The sequence below is a fragment of the Scyliorhinus torazame genome, chromosome 7, assembly GCF_047496885.1.
Source record: "Scyliorhinus torazame isolate Kashiwa2021f chromosome 7, sScyTor2.1, whole genome shotgun sequence".
Classification (NCBI taxonomy): Eukaryota; Metazoa; Chordata; class Chondrichthyes; order Carcharhiniformes; family Scyliorhinidae; genus Scyliorhinus; species Scyliorhinus torazame.
The window spans coordinates 31,111,076-31,130,120 of NC_092713.1; the positions used below are offsets into that span (position 1 = coordinate 31,111,076).

General features: G+C 45.3%; 1 long non-coding RNA gene across 2 annotated transcripts in view; it reads left to right on the top strand.

Moving 5' to 3' along the window:
* The window catches only part of LOC140426113 (uncharacterized), a 32,784-nt gene extending 14,694 nt beyond the window's left edge, over positions 1–18,090 (top strand). For both annotated transcript variants that reach the window (XR_011948131.1, XR_011948130.1), the window contains exon 5: positions 15,809–18,090. This is a non-coding gene — a long non-coding RNA (uncharacterized lncRNA). The remainder of the gene's footprint in view (positions 1–15,808) is intronic.
* The last annotated feature ends 955 nt before the right edge of the window (positions 18,091–19,045 follow it).

Consider the following 19,045-nt stretch of genomic DNA (forward strand, 5'->3'; position numbering starts at 1 on the left):
GGCATAGAACATTACAGCGCAGTACAGGCCCTTCGGCCCTCGATGTTGCGCCGAGCTGTGAAACCACTCTAAAGCCCATCTACACTATTCTCTGATCGTCCATATGTCTATCCAATGACCATTTGAATACCCTTAGTGTTGGCGAGTCCACTACTGTTGCAGGCAGGGCATTCCACACCCTTACTACTCTCTGAATAAAGAACCTACCTCTGACATCTGTCTTATATCTACCACCCCTCAATTTAAAGCTATGTCCCCTCGTGCTAGACATCACCATCCGAGGAAAAAGGCTCTCACTGTCCACCCTATCCAATCCTCTGATCATCTTGTATGCCTCAATTAAGTCACCTCTTAACCTTCTTCTCTCTAACGAAAACAGCCTCAAGTCCCTCAGCCTTTCCTCATAAGATCTTCCCTCCATACCAGGCAACATTCTGGTAAATCTCCTCTGCACCCTTTCCAATGCTTCCACATCCTTCCTATAATGCGGCGACCAGAATTGCACGCAATACTCCAATTGCGACCGCACCAGAGTTTTGTACAGCTGCAACATGACCTCATGGCTCCAAAACTCAATCCCTCTACCAATAAAAGCTAACACACCGTACGCCTTCTTCACAACCCTATCAACCTGGGTGGCAACTTTCAGGGATCCATGTACATGGACACCGAGATCTCTCTGCTCATCCATACGGCCAAGAATCTTACCATTAGCCCAGTACTTTGTCTTCCTGTTATTCCTTCCAAAATGAATCACCTCACACTTTTCTGCATTAAACTCCATTTGCCACCTCTCAGCCCAGCGCTGCAGCTTATCTATGTCCCTCTGTAACTTGTAACACCTTCCGCACTGTCCACAACTCCACCGACTTTAGTGTCATCTGCAAATTTACTCACCCATCCTTCTACGCCCTCCTCCAGGTCATTTATAAAAATGACAAACAGCAGTGGCCCCAAAACAGATCCTTGTGGTACACCACTAGTTACTGGACTCCAGTCTGAACACTTCCCATCAACCACCACCCTTTGTCTTCTTCCAGCTAGCCAATTTCTGATCCAAACTGCTAAATCTCCCTGAATCCCATGCTTCCGTATTTTCTGCAGTAGCCTACCGTGGGGAACCTTATCAAATGCTTTACTCAAATCCATATACACCACATCAACTGCTTTACCCTCATCCACCTGCTTGGTCACCTTCTCAAAGAACTTAATAAGGTTTGTGAGGCACGACCTACCCTTCACAAAACCGTGTTGACTATGTCTAATCAAATTATTCCTTTCCAGATGATTATACACCCTATCTCTGAAAAACCTTTCCAAGATTTTGCCCACAACAGAAGTAAGGCTCACTGGTCTATAGTTACTGGGGTTATCTCTACTCCCCTTCTTGAACAAGGGGACAACATTTGCTATCCTCCAGTCTTCTGGCACTACTCCTGTTGACAAAGATGACTTAAAGATCAAAGCCAAAGGCTCAGCAATCTCCTCCCTGTCTTCCCAGAGAATCCTAGGATAAATCCCATCCGGCCCAGGGGACTTATCTATTTTCACCCTTTCCAGAATTGTTAACACCACCTCCTTATGAACCTCAAGCCCTTCTAGTCTAGTAGCCTGAATGTCAGTATTCTCCTCGACAACATTGTCTTTTTCCTGTGTGAATACCAACGAAAAATATTCATTTAACACCTCTCCTATCTCCTCGGACTCCAAGCACAACTTCCCACTACTGTCCTTGACTGGCCCTAGTCATTCTTTTATTCCTGACATATGTATAGAAAGCTTTAGGGTTATCCTTGATCCTACCTGCCAAAGACTTCTCATGTTCCCTCTTGGCTCTCTCTTTAGGTCCTTCCTAGCTAACTTGTAACTCTCGAGCACCCTTACTGAACCTTCATGTCTCATCTTTACTTAAGCCTCCTTCTTCCTCTTGACAAGTGTTTCGACTGCCTTAGTAAACCACGGTTCCCTTGCTCGACCACTTCCTCCCTGCCTGACAGGTACATACTTATCAAGGACACGCAGTAGCTGTTCCTTGAACAAGCTCCACATTTCCATTGTGCCCATCCCCTGCAGTTTTCCTCTCCATCTGATGCATCCTAAGTCTTGCCTCATCGCATCATAATTGCCTTTCCCCCAGATATAACTCTTGCCCTGCGGTATATACCTATTCCTTTCCATCACTAAAGTAAACGTAATCGAATTGTGGTCACTATCAAAAAAGTTCTCACCTACGTCCAAATCTAACACCTGTCCTGGTTCATTACCCAGTACCAAATCCAATACGGCCTCACCTCTCGTTGGCCTACTGTGCCAGGAAACCTTCCTGCACACATTGGACAAAAACGGACCCATCTAAAGTCCTCTAACTATAGCGTTTCCAGTCAATATTTGGAAAGTTAAAGTCCCCCATAACGACTACCCTGTTGCTTTCGCTCCTATCCAGAATCATCTTTGCAATCCTTTCCTCTACATCTCTGGAACTTTTCGGAGGCCTATAGAAAACCCCTAACAGGGTGACCTCTCCTTTCCTGTTTCTAACCTCAGCCCATACTACCTCTATCGACGAATCCTCATCAAAGGTCCTTTCTGCCACCGTAATACTGTCCTTGACTAACAATGCCACCCCTCCCCCTCTTTTACCACCTTCCCTGAGTTTACTGAAATACCTAAACCCCAGCACCTGCAACAACCATTCCTGTCCCTGCTCTATCCTGTCTCTGCTCTATCCATGTCTCCGAAATGGCCACAACATCGAAGTCCCAGGTACCAACCCATGCCGCAAATTCACCCACCTTATTCCGGATGCTCCTGGCATTGAAGAAGACACATTTTAAACCACCTTCCTGCCTGCTGGTACACTCCTGCAACTTTAAAACCTTACTCGTGACCTCACTACTCTCAACCTCCTGTATACTGGAGCTACAATTCAGGTTCCCAAGCCCCTGCTGAACTAGTTTAAAGCCTCCTGAAGAGCAATAGCAAATTTCCCCCCCCAGGATATTGGTATCCCTCTGGTCCAGGTGTAGACCATCCCGTTTGCAGAGGTCCCACCGACCCCAGAATGAGCCCCAATTATCTAGAAATCTGAAACCCTCCCTCCTGCACCATCCCTGTAGCCATGCGTTCAACTCCTCTCTTTCCCTATTCCTCGTCTCGCTATCACGTGGCACAGGTAACAATCCAGAGATAATAACTCTCTTTGTCCTAGATCTAAGTTTCCACCCTAGCTCCCTGAATTCCTGCCTTACATCCCTATCCCTTTTCCTACCTATGTCGTTGGTACCTATGTGGACCACGACTTGGGGCTGCTCCCCCTCCCCCTTAAGGATCCCGAAAACACGATCCGAGACATCACGCACCCTGGCACCTGGGAGACAACACACCAACCGCGAGTCTCTCTCGTTCCCACAGAATCTCCTATCTATCCCCCTAACTATGGAGTCTCCAATGACTAATGCTCTACTACTCTTCCCCCCTTCCCTTCTGAGCAACAGGGACAGACTCTGTGCCAGAGACCTGCACCCCATGGCTTACCCCTGGTAAGTTTTCCCCCCCCCCCCCAACAGTATCCAAAGTGGTATACTTGTTACTAAGGGGAACGACCACATGGGATCCCTGTACTGACTACTTCCTCCCAGCCCCTCTCACCGTCACCCATCTATCTTTATTCTTCGGAGTAACTACATCCCTGAAGCTTCTATCTATGACCACCTCTGCCTCCCGAATGATCCGAAGTTGCTCCAGCTCCCTAACGCGGTTTCTGAGGAGCTGGAGATGGGTGCACTTCCCACAGATGAAATCAGCAGGGACACTGTCGGCGTCCCTCACTTCAAACATTCTGCAGGAGGAACATCGGCACAGTGGGTTAGCCCTGAAGATATTGGGGGCAGCACGGTGTCGCAGTGGGTTAGCCCTGAATATATTGGGGGCAGCACGGTGGCGCAGTGGGTTAGCCCTGAAGATATTGGGGGCAGCACGGTGGCGCAGTGGGTTAGCCCTGAAGATATTGGGGGCAGCACGGCGGCACAGTGGGTTAGCCCTGCTGCCTCACGGTGCCGAGGTCTCTGGTTCGATCCCGGCTCTGGGTCACTGTCCGTGTGGAGTTTGCACATTCTCCCCATGTTTGCGTGGGTTTCGCCCCCACAACCCAAAGATGTGCAGGCTAGGTGGATTCGCCACGCTAAATTGCCCTAAATTGGAAAAACGAATTGGGTACTCTAAATTTTTAAAAATCGACTTGAGAGATTTTTGCACACTTAAGAGAATCAAGGGATATGACAGGAAAGTGGAGTTCAGATTGAAGGTCAATGAAGAATGGTAGGGAAATTTCTGGAGAGAATTCTTCGAGACAGGATCTACTCCCATTTGGAAGCAAATGGACGTATTAGTGAGAGGCAGCATGGTTTTGCGAAGGGGAGGTCGTGCCTCACTAACTTGATAGAGTTTTTCGGAGAGGTCACAAAGATGGTTGATGCAGGTAGGGCAGTGGATGTTGTCTATATGGACTTCAGTAAGGCCTTTGACAAGGTCCCTCATGGTAGACTAGTACAAAAGGTGAAGTCACATGGGATCAGGGGTGAGCTGGCAAGATGGATACAGAACTGGCTAGGTCATAAAAGGCAGAGAGTAACAATGGACGTGTGCTTTCCTAATTGGAGGGCTGTGACTAGTGGTGTTCTGCAGGGATCAGTGCTGGGACCTTTGCTGTTGGTAGTATATATAAATGATTTGGAGGAAAATGTAACTTGTCAGATTAGTAAGTTTGCAGACGACACAAAGGTTGGTGGAATTGCGAATAGCAATGAGGACTGTCAGAGGATACAGCAGGATTTAGATTGTTTGGAGACTTGGGCGGAGAGATGGCAGATGGAGATTAATCCGGACAAATGTGAGGTAATGCATTTTGGAAGGTCTAATGCAGGTAGGGAATATACAGTGAATGGTAGAACCCTCAAGAGTATTGAAAGTCATTAGAGTGATCTCGGTGTACAGGTCCACAGGTCACTGAAAGGGGCAACACAGGTGGAGAAGGTAGTCAAGAAGGCATACGGCATGCTTGCCTTCATTGGCCGGGGCATTGAGTATAAGAATTGGCAAGTCATGTTGCAGCTATATAGAACCTTAGTTAGGCCACACTTGGAGTATAGTGTTCAATTCTGGTCGCCACACTACCGGAAGGATGTGGAGGCTTTAGAGAGGGTGCAGAAGAGACTTACCAGGATGTTGCCTGGTATGGAGGGCATTAGCTATGAGGAGCGGTTGAATAAACTCGGTTTGTTCTCACTGGAACGACGGAGGTTGAGGGGCGACCTGATAGAGGTCTACAAAATTATGAGGGGCATAGACAGAGTGGATAGTCAGAGGCTTTTCCCCAGGGTAGAGGGGTCAATTACTCGGGGGCATAGGTTTAAGGTGCGAGGGGCAAGGTTTAGAGGAGATGTACGAGGCAAGTTTTTTTTACACCGAGGGTAGTGGGTGCCTGGAACTCGCTGCCGGAGGAGGTGGTGGAAGCAGAACGATAGTGACGTTTAAGGGGCATCTTGACAAATACCTGAATAGGATACGGACCCAGGAAGTGTAGAAGATTTTAGTTTAGACGGGCAGCACGGGCTTGGAGGGCCGAAGGTCCTGTTCCTTTGCTGTACTTTTCTTTGTTCTTTTCTTTGTTTGTAAGATCTTTGCAGGCCAATCCTGCTCCTATTTTTGTGTTGTAATTGGAGAAACATATTCATAATCCTGTTGCAACCATCCTAGAAATTATAATTTGGAAACTCGTTGAATGAACAACACATTTAAACTGCAAGAATTATATTTTTTTCGAACAACTCGAGCTATGAGGTGCCCCAAATGGAACTTTTGAATGTCACTATTGGAATGCTGGGGCAGTATTTTTCCATCTGCTAAATTAGTAAATTTACATTTCAAATGACAAGCTCTTAATTAAATTATTGTGACTCATTTCACAGATCTAATTTATAGCAGAGTTGAATAAAACAATTAGTCATTCAGGTTTGATACTCTTTAACACAGTTTTTTTTTCACAGTTTGACTGTCTGTAAAAGGATTTTTTATTTCTGGGATATTGTGATCCTTTATGAAATGTTGCACAATTTAATTTACGTGAAATTTTGAATTATAAATTGATGCAAAATCCAAACAAACCTTCCTTAGCTGACTGCATGCTGTAATGTTATGGGGGCGCTATAATTGGAGGAAACCTAAGCTAATTTGGTACTGGATGTTGGACAAATAATGTGTTAAATCAGACAGTGGAGGCATCGAGAGGTGGTGGTAAGATAAACGTGCGTGCCACTGGGCATCATCCGCATTCATACGGAACTGATATCTTTGGATATTGTCCCCAATGGGCATATATGTAAATTAGAGATAGGGGCCCTAGAATAGATGCTTTGGGACTTTATAGAGGTAATGGTGTGGGGAGAGAAGCCATTGCTGATTACATTTCTGGCAACTGTTCGATGGAACTTGGCGAGGGCTGTTCCAACCAGCTGGAAAGCAGAGGATGCTGTGATCAGCCATGTTGAAGGCTGCAGATAAGTCGCGAGGGATGATCACTGTCATGTATAATGTCATTTGTGAATTTGATACAGTCTGTTTTAATACGGCAGGGCAGCAACTTAATTGGATATATTCAATTTGGGAAAGATGGCAGTTTTAGGAGGTATCCTGGTCAAGGACGAAGTTTCAGCATAACTGTTCAACAGAAAACATTAATTCAGAATTAGGCATGGATATACTGATGAAGAGATTTAGGAGATTTCAGCTCCAGAACTTAATGCCTGACTGGCTGTTGAACTGCAGCAGCCCTTCAGTCATTTGTTACATCGTATTTCTCTTTGTAATCACCCCAACCATACATAAGAATTGGTGAAACAATAACATGGGTTCTTTATTTGAAGGTAAGACTATGTACAGAATTAACCGGGAGACTAAATATTGTACAGCTAATCTCTACCCCGGTTGCATACAGGCTGACTATATGTTGCAGGGCTAATACATCGCATTTTATCTCGGGGTAGTATTTCAAGATGCGCTTCCTTAAAGATGCATGTGCATCGTCTCACAACATCGGTGTGGTGAAGAGGTAAATTTGGGCATGGTCAATTTACATGTTGAAGTTGATCCCATGCAAGCATACCTGCTGTCAATGAAAGATAATTGGGAATCAAAATGGGTCTTGCCCATGCATACCAGAAATTTGGAACCTGTAGACTGAAGATTTATAATAATTGTACTGGGACTATTGAAGGTAGAATCAGATGATATTAATGCCATGCTGAAGCACCATATATAATATTCAACACCGTCTTAAGACAGAAAATAAGTTAAAAATGAGGGGGAGAGGGCATTGAGTTTTAGTGACAGGCATACAATGTTATTGATAATTTGCTGGATTGAAAATAAGATGGGAGAGATACTCATCAGAAATTGGGTGTCCTAATGCATTCAGGAATTTGGCCAAAGATAGGTTTGAGATTACATGGAGAATAGGAGCAGGAGTAGGCCCGCAGTCCACAGAGCTTGCTCCACCATTTAATAATAATCATTATTATGTCACAAGTAGGCTTACATTAACACTGCGATGAAGTTAATGTGAAACTACCCTAGTCGCCACACTCCAATGCTTGTTCGGGTACACAGAGGGAGAATTCAGAATGTCCAATTCACCTAACGAGCACATCTTTCGGGACTTGGAGGAAACCGGAGCACCTAGAGGAAACGCATGCAGACACTGGAGAACGTGCAGACTCCGCACAGACAGTGACCCAAGCTGGGAATCAAACTCAGGTCCCTGGCACTGTGAAGCGACAGTGCTAACCACTGTGCTACCATGCTGTCCTGCGTGATCATGTCTGATGTTCTACCGCAATACCATTCCTGCACTACCTCCATGTCCCTTAATGTCATTAGAACTCTATTGACCTCTGTGCTCAATGACTGAACCTCCATAGCCCTCTGGGGTAGAGAATTCCAAAGATTCACCACCCTTTCTGAAGAAATTCCTCCTCATCTCAATCCTAAATGGCCTTCCTCTTGTATGTTGTTTATATCGTGATTACGGGTAAACCTTTTAATGATGGGATGTTGAGTAAACTGCCCTTGGAATTTGGGGAGAGGTTGATTACACCAAGAAGCTTGTAGTGTTAATCTGTCCAGTGATATCAAAAAATCTGCCACTTGCGACAAACTATTGTAAACCGTTAATATCAAAAAGGATAGTTACTTTTAATATACATATTGGATCCAAAAGCATAAGTTCATGGATTTCAGCAGAGCTTGCCTGCTGTCTTCATCATTACTCCCTCCCTGCCCTGAACCTAGTATTTTGCAATTGCTTGTCACTTTGCCTTCTCTAAGCTTCTCTTCCATGAGACATCTCGCGCATCCTAATCTCTTTTTCTCCATTGCACTCCTCTTACTGACCTTCATGTTAACTGATATCATTGGTTGCCTTTTCTCCAGCACCTTCTGTCTTTCTTTAAAACTGTTGCTATCATCCTTCCTCAGAGGATCCTATCTATAGTTCTGTACTTCTCGCCAATTTTATTTTCCTTTGACTCGTATCTTTCGGTTCAATGACTACCTTTCTCAAAATTGTGCTTGGGCCTCAACTTTTTACAATTAACATTGACTTAGACAAGGGGAGTGAAGGCATGGTAGATAAACTTGTAGATAACACAAAGATAGGTAGGAAAGTATGTTGTGAAGAAGACCTGCTGAGTTTGCAGATAGTAAGCTATACATTGGTTGAGTGAGTGGGCAAAAATCTGGCAGATGGAGTATGATGTGGGCAGGAAAAATAAAAAAAAGCAGAGTATTCCTTAAATGGAGGATGACAATAGAATGCCACGGTGCAAGGGATGTGGGTGTTCAGCATGTATTCAAGAAAGCTATTGGAATGCTATTCTTTATTAAAAGAGGAATTGAACATAAAAAGTAAGGATGCTATGCTTCAGTTATATAGGGCATTGGTGAGACTGCATCTGGAATACTGTGCAATTTTGATCTCCTTATTTAAGGAAGGATGTAAATGATTGGAGGTGGTTCGGAGGAGGTTTGCTAAATTGATACATGGAATGAGCAGATTGTCTGATGAATGTGCAAAATTATTTTTCTCCAAGGATCCCCAATATGTTCCCAAAGCTTGGGAAACATATAATTGATAGGTGCTGTGGAATGGTTGCACATCTTAATGATGCATGCAGTTTCTTAAACAATTAAACGGTATGCCAGTCCTGCTACCAAGGCAAAAAGCAGAATAGGAGTTGGGTGTCTTCTCTTGAGAAGATGGTATTCATCCTAATCTCGGGATCAGGACTTTCAATGATAATCTTTATTGTCACAAGTAGGCTGACATTAACACTGCAATGATGTTACCGTGAAAAACCCCTAGTCGCCAAATTCCGGCGCCTGTTCGGGTATTCGGAGGGAGAATTCAGAATGTACAAATTGTTTAACAGCACGTCGTTTGGGACTTGAGGGAGGAAACTGGATCACCTGGAGGAAACCCACGCAGACATGGGGAGAACATGCAGACTCCGCACAGACAGTGACCCAAGCCGGGAATCTAACCTGGGACACTGGAGCTGTGAAGCAACTTTGCTAACCACTGTGCTACCTTGTTGCCTGTGCCAGTGCTTCTCCAATGCCCAGTAGGGAACACCTCGTATATCATGTGGCTCTCTATGTTCCATATCTTGACAAATATATGAATAGGATGGGAATAGAAGGATACGGACCCAGGAAGTGTAGAAGATTGTAGTTTAGTCGGGCAGTATGGTCGGCACGGGCTTGGAGGGCCGAAGGGCCTGTTCCTGTGCTGTACATTTCTTTGTTCTTTGTTCTTTGTCCTCTGCATGTTCTGAGTCTTCGGAGCAACTTATTTGGGGAAATAAAGATTGCTTTATCCCTTGGGCCACTGATAACATGTTTCGGTACAGGAATTTATTTGGGCCACTGCTTCGTTATTTACCCTTTTTTGCGTGTGTTTTGTTGATCATTTGTGCCTGTATTCTCAAATCAGAGTATCTGGTGTATATCTCATCTGTCTATCCCATTTTTGTGTCAGTACTATGTTATGAATCTTCCTTCTGGTTTGTTTTTTTCGATATTTTTTTTTTTTGTTTACGTTCCTTTGGGAGAAAATGGATTGCAAGATGTGGCACGTTTTTGAACAAAGTTTTTTTTTCTTCTGCCAAATATGATTATTTCAGATGTATTTGGTGCTGTAATGGTTAATAATAATAATCTTTATTAGTGTCGCAAGTAAGCTTTCATTAACACTGCAATGATGTACTGGGAAAATCCCCTAGTCGCCACACTCCTATGCCTGTTCGGGTACACCGAGGGAGAGTTCAGAATGTCCAATGCACCTAGCAAGCTCGACGTTTGGGACATTGTGGTAGGAAACTGGAGCAACTGAAGGAAACCCACGCAGACACTGGGAGAACGTGCAGACTCCACACAGCCAGTGACCCAAGCCGGGAATCAAACCCGGGTCCCTGGCGCTGTGAAGCAACAGTGCTAACCACTGTGCTATTGTGCATGTGGATGCTGGAAATCTGAAACAAAAACCAAGTGCTGGAAGCACTTGTCAGGTCTGGCAGCATCTGTGGAGAAAGAAACGATCAATATTTGACTCAAAACCTGGGTTCGTCTGTGTATGTCTCTATTGCAGTAAGGTTTTTAAAAATCCTGGTTTACAAAGAACAAAGAACAAAGAAATGTACAGCACAGGAACAGGCCCTTCGGCCCTCCAAGCCCGTGCCGACCATACTGCCCGACTAAACTACAATCTTCTACACTTCCTGGGTCCGTATCCTTCTATTCCCATCCTATTCATATATTTGTCAAGATGCCCCTTAAATGTCCCTATCGTCCCTGCCTCCACTACCTCCTCCGGTAGTGAGTTCCAGGCACCCACTACCCTCTGCGTAAAAAACTTGCCTCGTACATCTACTCTAAACTTTGCCCCTCTCACCTTAAACCTATGCCCCCTAGTAATTGACCCCTCTACCCTGGGGAAAAGCCTCTGACTATCCACTCTGTCTATGCCCCTCATAATTTTGTATACCTCTATCAGGTCGCCCCTCAACCTCCTTCGTTCCAGTGAGAACAAACCGAGTTTATTCAATCGCTCCTCATAGCTTATGCCCTCCATACCAGGCAACATTCTGGTAAATCTCTTCTGCACCCTCTCTAAAGCCTCCACATCCTTCTGGTAGTGTGGCGACCAGAATTGAACACTATACTCCAAGTGTGGCCTAACTAAGGTTCTATACAGCTGCAACATGACTTGCCAATTCTTATACTCAATGCCCCGGCCAATGAAGGCAAGCATGCCGTATGCCTTCTTGACTACCTTCTCCACCTGTGTAGCCCCTTTCAGTGATCTGTGGACCTGTACTCCGAGATCTCTTTGACTTTCAATACTCTTGAGGGTTCTACCATTCACTGTATATTCCCTACCTGCATTAGCCCTTCCAAAATGCATTACCTCACATTTGTCCAGGTTAAACTCCATCTGCCATCTCTCCGCCCAAGTCTCCAGACAATCTAAATCCTGCTGTATCCTCAGACAGTCCTCATCGCTATCCGCAATTCCACCAACCTTTGTGTCGTCTGCAAACTTACTAATCAGACCAGTTACATTTTCCTCCAAATCATTTATATATACTACAAAGAGCAAAGGTCCCAGCACTGATCCCTGTGGAACACCACTGGTCACAGCCCTCCAATTCGAAAAGCATCCCTCCATTGCTACCCTCTGCCTTCTATGGCCTAGCCAGTTCTGTATCCACCTTGCCAGTTCACCCCTGATCCCGTGTGACTTCACCTTTTGTACTAGTCTACCATGAGGGACCTTGTCAAAGGCCTTACTGAAGTCCATATAGACAACATCTACTGCCCTACCTGCATCAATCATCTTAGTGACCTCCTCGAAAAACTCTATCAAGTTAGTGAGACACGACCTCCCCTTCACAAAACCGTGCTGCCTCTCACTAATACGTCCATTTGCTTCCAAATGGGAGTAGATCCTGTCTCGAAGAATTCTCTCCAGTAATTTCCCTACCACTGAAGTAAGGCTCACCGGCCTGTAGTTCCCGGGATTATCCCTGCCACCCTTCTTAAACAGAGGAACAACATTGGCTATTCTCCAGTCCTCCGGGACATCCCCTGAAGACAGCGAGGATCCAAAGATTTCTGTCAAGGCCTCAGCAATTTCCTCTCCAGCCTCCTTCAGTATTCTGGGGTAGATCCCATCCGGCCCTGGGGACTTATCTACCTTAATATTTTTTAAGACACCCAACACCTCGTCTTTTTGGATCACAATGTGACCCAGGCTATCTACACCCCCTTCTCCAGACTCAACATCTACCAATTCCTTCTCTTTGGTGAATACTGATGCAAAGTATTCATTTAGTACCTCGCCCATTTCCTCTGGCTCCACACATAGATTCCCTTGCCTATCCTTCAGTGGGCCAACCCTTTCCCTGGCTACCCTCTTGCTTTTTATGTAAGTGTAAAAAGCCTTGGGATTTTCCTTAACCCTATTTGCCAATGACTTTTCATGACCCCTTCTAGCCCTCCTGACTCCCTGCTTAAGTTCCTTCCTACTTTCCTTATATGCCACACAGGCTTCGTCTGTTCCCAGCCTTTTAGCCCTGACAAATGCCTCCTTTTTCTTTTTGACGAGGCCTACAATATCATTCGTCATCCAAGGTTCCCGAAAATTGCCGTATTTATCTTTCTTCCTCACAGGAACATGCCTGTCCTGTATTCCTATCAACTGACACTTGAAAGCCTCCCACATGTCAGATGTTGATTTGCCCTCAAACATCCGCCCCCAATCTATGTTCTTCAGTTCCCGCCTAATATTGTTATAATTAGCCTTCCCCCAATTTAGCACATTCATCCTCGGACCACTCTTATCCTTGTCCACCAGTACTTTAAAACTTACTGAATTGTGGTCACTGTTACCGAAATGCTCCCCTACTGAAACATCTACCACCTGGCCGGGCTCATTCCCCAATACCAGGTCCAGTACCGCCTCTTCCCTAGTTGGACTGTTTACATATTGTTTTAAGAAGCCCTCCTGGATGCTCCTTACAAACTCTGCCCCGTCTAAGCCCCTGGCACTAAGTGAGTCCCAGTCAATATTGGGGAAGTTGAAGTCTCCCATCACCACAACCCTGTTGTTTTTACTCATTTCCAAAATCTGTCTACCTATCTGCTCCTCTATCTCCCGCTGGCTGTTGGGAGGCCTGTAGTATACCCCCAACATTGTGACTGCACCCTTCTTATTCCTGATCTCTACCCATATAGCCTCACTGCCCTCTGAGGTGTCCTCTCGCTGTATAGCTGTGATACTCTCCTGAACAAGTAGCGCAACTCCGCCTCCCCTTTTACATCCCCCTCTATCCCGCCTGAAACATCTAAATCCTGGAACGTATGGCTGCCAATCCTGCCCTTCCCTCAACCAGGTCTCTGTAATGGCAACAACATCATAGTTCCAAGTAGTAATCCAAGCTCTAAGTTCATCTGCCTTACCCGTAATGCTCCTTGCATTAAAACATATGCACTTCAGGCCACCAGACCCGCTGTGTTCAGCAACTTCTCCCCGTCTGCTCTGCCTCAGAGCCACACTGTCCCTATTCCCTAGTTCTCCCTCAACGCTCTCACCTTCTGACCTATTGCTCCCGTGCCCACCCCCCTGCCATACTAGTTTAAACCCTCCCGTGTGACACTAGCAAATCTCGCGGCCAGGATATTTATGCCTCTCCGGTTTAGATGCAACCCGTCCATCTTATACAGGTCACACCTGCCCCGGAAGAGCTCCCAGTGGTCCAGATAACAGAAACCCTCCCTCCTACACCAGCTGTTTAGCCACGTGTTTGTCTGCTCTATCTTCCTATTTCTAGCCTCACTGGCACGTGGCACAGGGAGTAATCCCGAGATTACAACCCTCGAGGTCCTGTCTTTTAACTTTCTGCCTAGCTCCCTGAACTCCTGCTGCAGGACCTCATGCCCCTTCCTGCCTATGTCGTTAGTACCAATATGTACAACGACCTCTACCTGTTTGCCCTCCCCCTTCAGGATTCCCTCTACCCGTTCGGAGACATCCTGGACCCTGGCACCAGGGAGGCAACATACCATCCTGGAGTCTCTTTCACGTCCACAGAAGCGCCTATCTGTTCCCCTGACTATAGAGTCCCCTATAACTATTACTCTTCTGCGCTTTGACCCTCCCTTCTGAACATCAGAGCCAGCCGTGGTGCCACTGCTCTGGCTGCTGCTGTTTTCCCCTGATAGGCTATCCCCCCCGACAGTATCCAAAGGGGTATATCTGTTCGAGAGGGGGACAACCACAGGGGATTCCTGCACTGACTGCCTGCCCTTTCTGGTGGTCACCCATTTCTCTGCCTGCACCTTGGGTGTGACCACACTTACATAACTGCGATCTATGACGCTTTCCGCCACCTGCATGCTCCTAAGTGCATCCAATTGCTGCTCCAACCGAACCATGCGGTCTGTGAGGAGCTGCAGTTGGGTGCACTTTCTGCAGATGAAGCCATTTAAAAGATAGGCAGACACTGTCTGGAGAATGGATAATTAAAGCGTCGTAAAAGTAAGATCATAATTCATTACAACTGTGTATAGTGTTTACCTAGATAGGGCTAATGAATTTTGCTTGTTGAAAAAAGGTTCCCTGGGGTTTAGATAATTGAGGGGTTGTGGTTAGTAGGATGTTCATAACCCAGTTAGTGGGATAGAAATGACGTAATTAATGGAGGAGCCAGGGGCAGAAGCTGTCGGGTGTTAAGTTTCAGTTTAGATTTTGCTGTGAACAGGAGTTTTTTTTTTTTTTTTTTTTTTGTTTTTTTTGAAAAATGCTGGGAAGTTTAAAAAAAAAAAAAAAAAAAAATTTAGAGTACCCAATTCATTTTTTCCAATTATGGGGCAATTGTGTGTGGCCAATCCACCTAGCCTGCACATCTTTGGGTTGTGGGTGCGAAACCCACGCAAGCACTGGGAGAATGTGAAAACTCCACACAGACAGTGACCCAGAGCCAGGATCGAACCCGGGACCTCGGCGCCGTGAGGTTGCAGGGCTAACCCACTGCGCCACCGTGCTGCCCTCGATGGGAAGTTAAACAATAGTTTGACACAGGCAAGAGTCTGCAGGATGTTTGACTGAAGGATCTCTCTCTCAAAGCTGTTTCTCCAAGACATCTCTGTACAGGAAGTATTCCTGTGTTTGCTAACTATTTAAAAGTGGCTTTTGACCTGAGATTTTTTCTTGATTGAAGATTAATAACGTTTGTTTTAATATACCATATCTCTCTTTGTGCATGGAAACACTCCTGGAGCGAAGTATCCTTTCCTCAGTCTTGCAAATTAAATTAAATATTGAGGTTTCTGTCTGGTATCTCCTGTCAAGGAGATTTAATATTGAAATGCTTTGGTTTGCATGATTATTTTTTCTTCCTTCGAAGTGGTATTGTGTAATTTTGAATTCCAAATCTTTATCTTGTTCTGTATTTGGTTGGCTGTGTAACCCTGACTGCCCTCGATCACCCCGCATCCAAAAACATACATACCCAAATTGAGATTATTTTTGCCAGCTTTTTCAGTCAGTATTGATGAACATCAGTTCACTCACCATGAATCGCGTTGGTAGCTTGATCAAAGTTAATTTCTGCATTTAAGTTTGTTGACAACTTTGAATACTGCCCCCTACCAACTATGTAGTATAACTGACTTGAATTTAAATTTTTGTTGCCAGCATTGAATTCTGCTTCAAGAACAGGAGAGAGAATTGTCAATGACGCCATGACATTCAATATCACACCCTACTCAAAAGGCAAGATGAAAATACAGAGCTGAAGAGGATACATCCAACGTATATAGTGGAAATAGCAAAATCCTAATGTGGGTAGAAGTCGTAGGGTCTTCAGAAGTGAAGCCAGGCCAGCATCAGAAAGTGGTATGGGATGTTCCATAAATACAGCAATAAATACGGCAAGACTATCAGCCAGAACTTTTCTCTGCAGATGTAACAATCAGGGTTGTTGCTAGGTGGGTAAACCGGAAACCAAGCAAGGATAGGACCAGCATGTAAGTAAAAATGGGATCTGATGATGTGCACAAGTAAAGCAGGGTGCAGAGCAGTAGTAAGCAGTGTGATGTGTTTGGTGGGGAAACCAGACCAGAAATTTTAGTTGGCAGTGCCACGCTGTCTGCGCTCTTTGGAGCTAGCTGGGCCTCACTTCAAGCACGGCCACAGTTAGACTCTGGAACATAATCCTGTATTGTTACAGAAATAGGACCATTAACTTCAGTTTGCTGTTAGTAACCAACAAGTGTGAAACTGCAGACAGACCAAAGTAGCTTCCATAAAATACCAAGATTTTTAAAATTTCAGTAGGTTAATAAAAGATTTCCCGAACAGATGGAGCAGAGGAAGATATGGTAGTGGATGAGTAGGATTTGCACCAGATGGTGCAGTGACAGGTTATCATTGGAATGGATATAAAAGCATTTAAATTTAAATTATTTTTAAAGTGTGTACTGGCATCACAAATATAACTAAGTATGTGCATCTTATCAGCAACTTATATGAAATGAAATGAAAATGAAATTATTTCCCTGGTGCCGTTAACATAAGCCAGCCCAAGATGCTTCACAGAGACCACTATTAGGGTAGATCATCAAAAGCTTGGCCAGAGAGGAAGGTGTGTCTCAAAGGCGGAAAGTGAAAGGTATCCCCCCCAAGACATTCGCCATCCTGACATATCACCGTTCCTTCACTGACATTGGGTCACAATCCTGGAACTCCCTCCCTAACAACACTGGGTGTACCTACACCTCCGGGACTGCAGCTGCAGCGGTTCAAGAAGGCAACTGACCGCCACATTCTGAAGGGCAACTAGGGATGGGCAACAAAAATGCTGCTGATGCCCACATTCCATAAATGAATTTGGGAAAAGAAGTATGGTGAGGGAATTCTGGTACTTGGGTCCTAGGCAACTTAAGGCACAGCCACCAATAGCGTGGTTAAAATCATTGATGTTCAAAAGGCCAGAATTAGATTAGCACATGTATCTGGGTGGGGCATTTGTGGGGCTGAAGGGGATTCCAGAAAGGCCATGAAAGGATTTAAAAGTAAGGATGAGAATTTTAAATCAAAGCAGCGTTTGACTAGGAGTCAATATAGGTCCGTTTGCACAGAGGTGATGGATGAATGGGACTTGATGAGGGCTAGGACACAGGCAGCAGAGTTTTGGATGACCTCAAGTTTGCAGAGAGTAGAATGTGGGAGGGCAATGTTGGCATAGTCAAGTCTTAGAAGTAACAGAGGCATGAATGAGGGTTTCAACAATCGATGAGCAGAGACAGGTCAAAGTCATGGGAACATCCAGAGAAGATGTTTACATAACCAGTTTTCAGTTGAGTCTGTGACCTATATAAGTATTTTAATCATTGGACATCCTCCAAATACCTTCTACATCGCCACAACAGCATTAAAGATGTTGACCTAAAAAAAAATCTTAAATTCAAGCCTTGTTTTAAATATGACAATTTAAATAATTGGTAGTGATAGTTAGATGGGAAACAGCATGAGGAGGCAAAAAAATGTATCGATGTATGTATTGTCTGATGTTGCTGTTGATCATGTGTTTAATATTGTGCCTGTGTGCTTCACACTGAATGGCAGTGAAGGTAAGTAATGTTGTTGAGGACTAAATAGTAATGTGGATTCTAATTCCCATGGATCTGTCGAATATTACAAAATTTATTATTTTAAAGATGTAAGCTGGCTTTAAAAAAAAACAGTGGGAGGCCAACTAGGATGGCTGGATTCGGGAAAACAGTGGCAATTCAGCCAGTGGAGGTGTTGAAAGGTTCCTGGAGGGGTAGAGCTCGATGTCACAAGCGTGCATATGAAAGCTGATCCCATGTTTGAATGGTTCATGGTATGGCTGTAATATTCTTTCCTGTGACCTTGAATAGTTTGTTCAAGCCATTCTCAAGTCACTTTTTTTTAATAAACATTTTATTGAGGTATTTCTTTGGCATTGTAACAGGAACAAAATCAACAATGTACATAACAAGGAAAATATAAACATAGTGCAAATTCCACCTCCCTCTCCCACAGGTCCTACCATTGCTTACCCCCCTAACCTAACTTCCCCCCCACCCCCCTTCTGACGATTAATTCTCTGCGAGGAAGTCGACGAATGGTTGCCACCTCCGGGCGAACCCCGACAGAGACCCTCTCATGGCAAACTTAATTTTCTCCAGGCAGTGAAAGCCAGGTCTCCGATTTCGGGGGCTTTGAGTCCCTCCATGCCAGCAATATGCGCCTTCGGGCTACCAGGGAAGCAAAGGCCAGAACGTCCGCCTCTTTCTCCTGGATTCCCGGGTCCTGCGATACCCCATAAATGGCCACCTCCGGACTCATTGCCACCCTCCTATTTAATACTGTGAACATGGCATCAGCAAACCCCTGCCAAAATCCCCTCCGTTTTGGACATGCCCAAAACATATGGCCATGATTCGCTGCCCCCCCCCCCCCCCCCGCACATTTTGCACACCTGTCCTCCACCCCAAAGAATCTGCTCATCCGGGCCACTGTCATGTGAGCCCGGTGAAGGACCTTAAATTGGATCATGCTGAGCCTGGCACATGTCGCGATCGCATTGACCCTCCCGAATGCGTCCGCCCAGAGGCTCCCCTATATCTCTCTTCTCCCCCCACCCCCCCCTTCAGCTTCTCCTCCCACTTTTGCTTCAGCTCCTCAGTATGCATCTCCTCCGAACCCATAAGCTCTTTATATATGTCTGAGAAGCTCACCTCTCCTATCCATCCTCGAGAGACACCCTCTCCTGAATTCCCCTGAGCGTCAGGAGTAGGAAGGTTGGTACCTGCTTCCGCAGAAAGTCCCGCACCTGTAAATATCGGAATTAATTTCCCCCCCCCGCCAATGCAAACTTCTCGTCCAGGGCCCTCCTACTCTGGA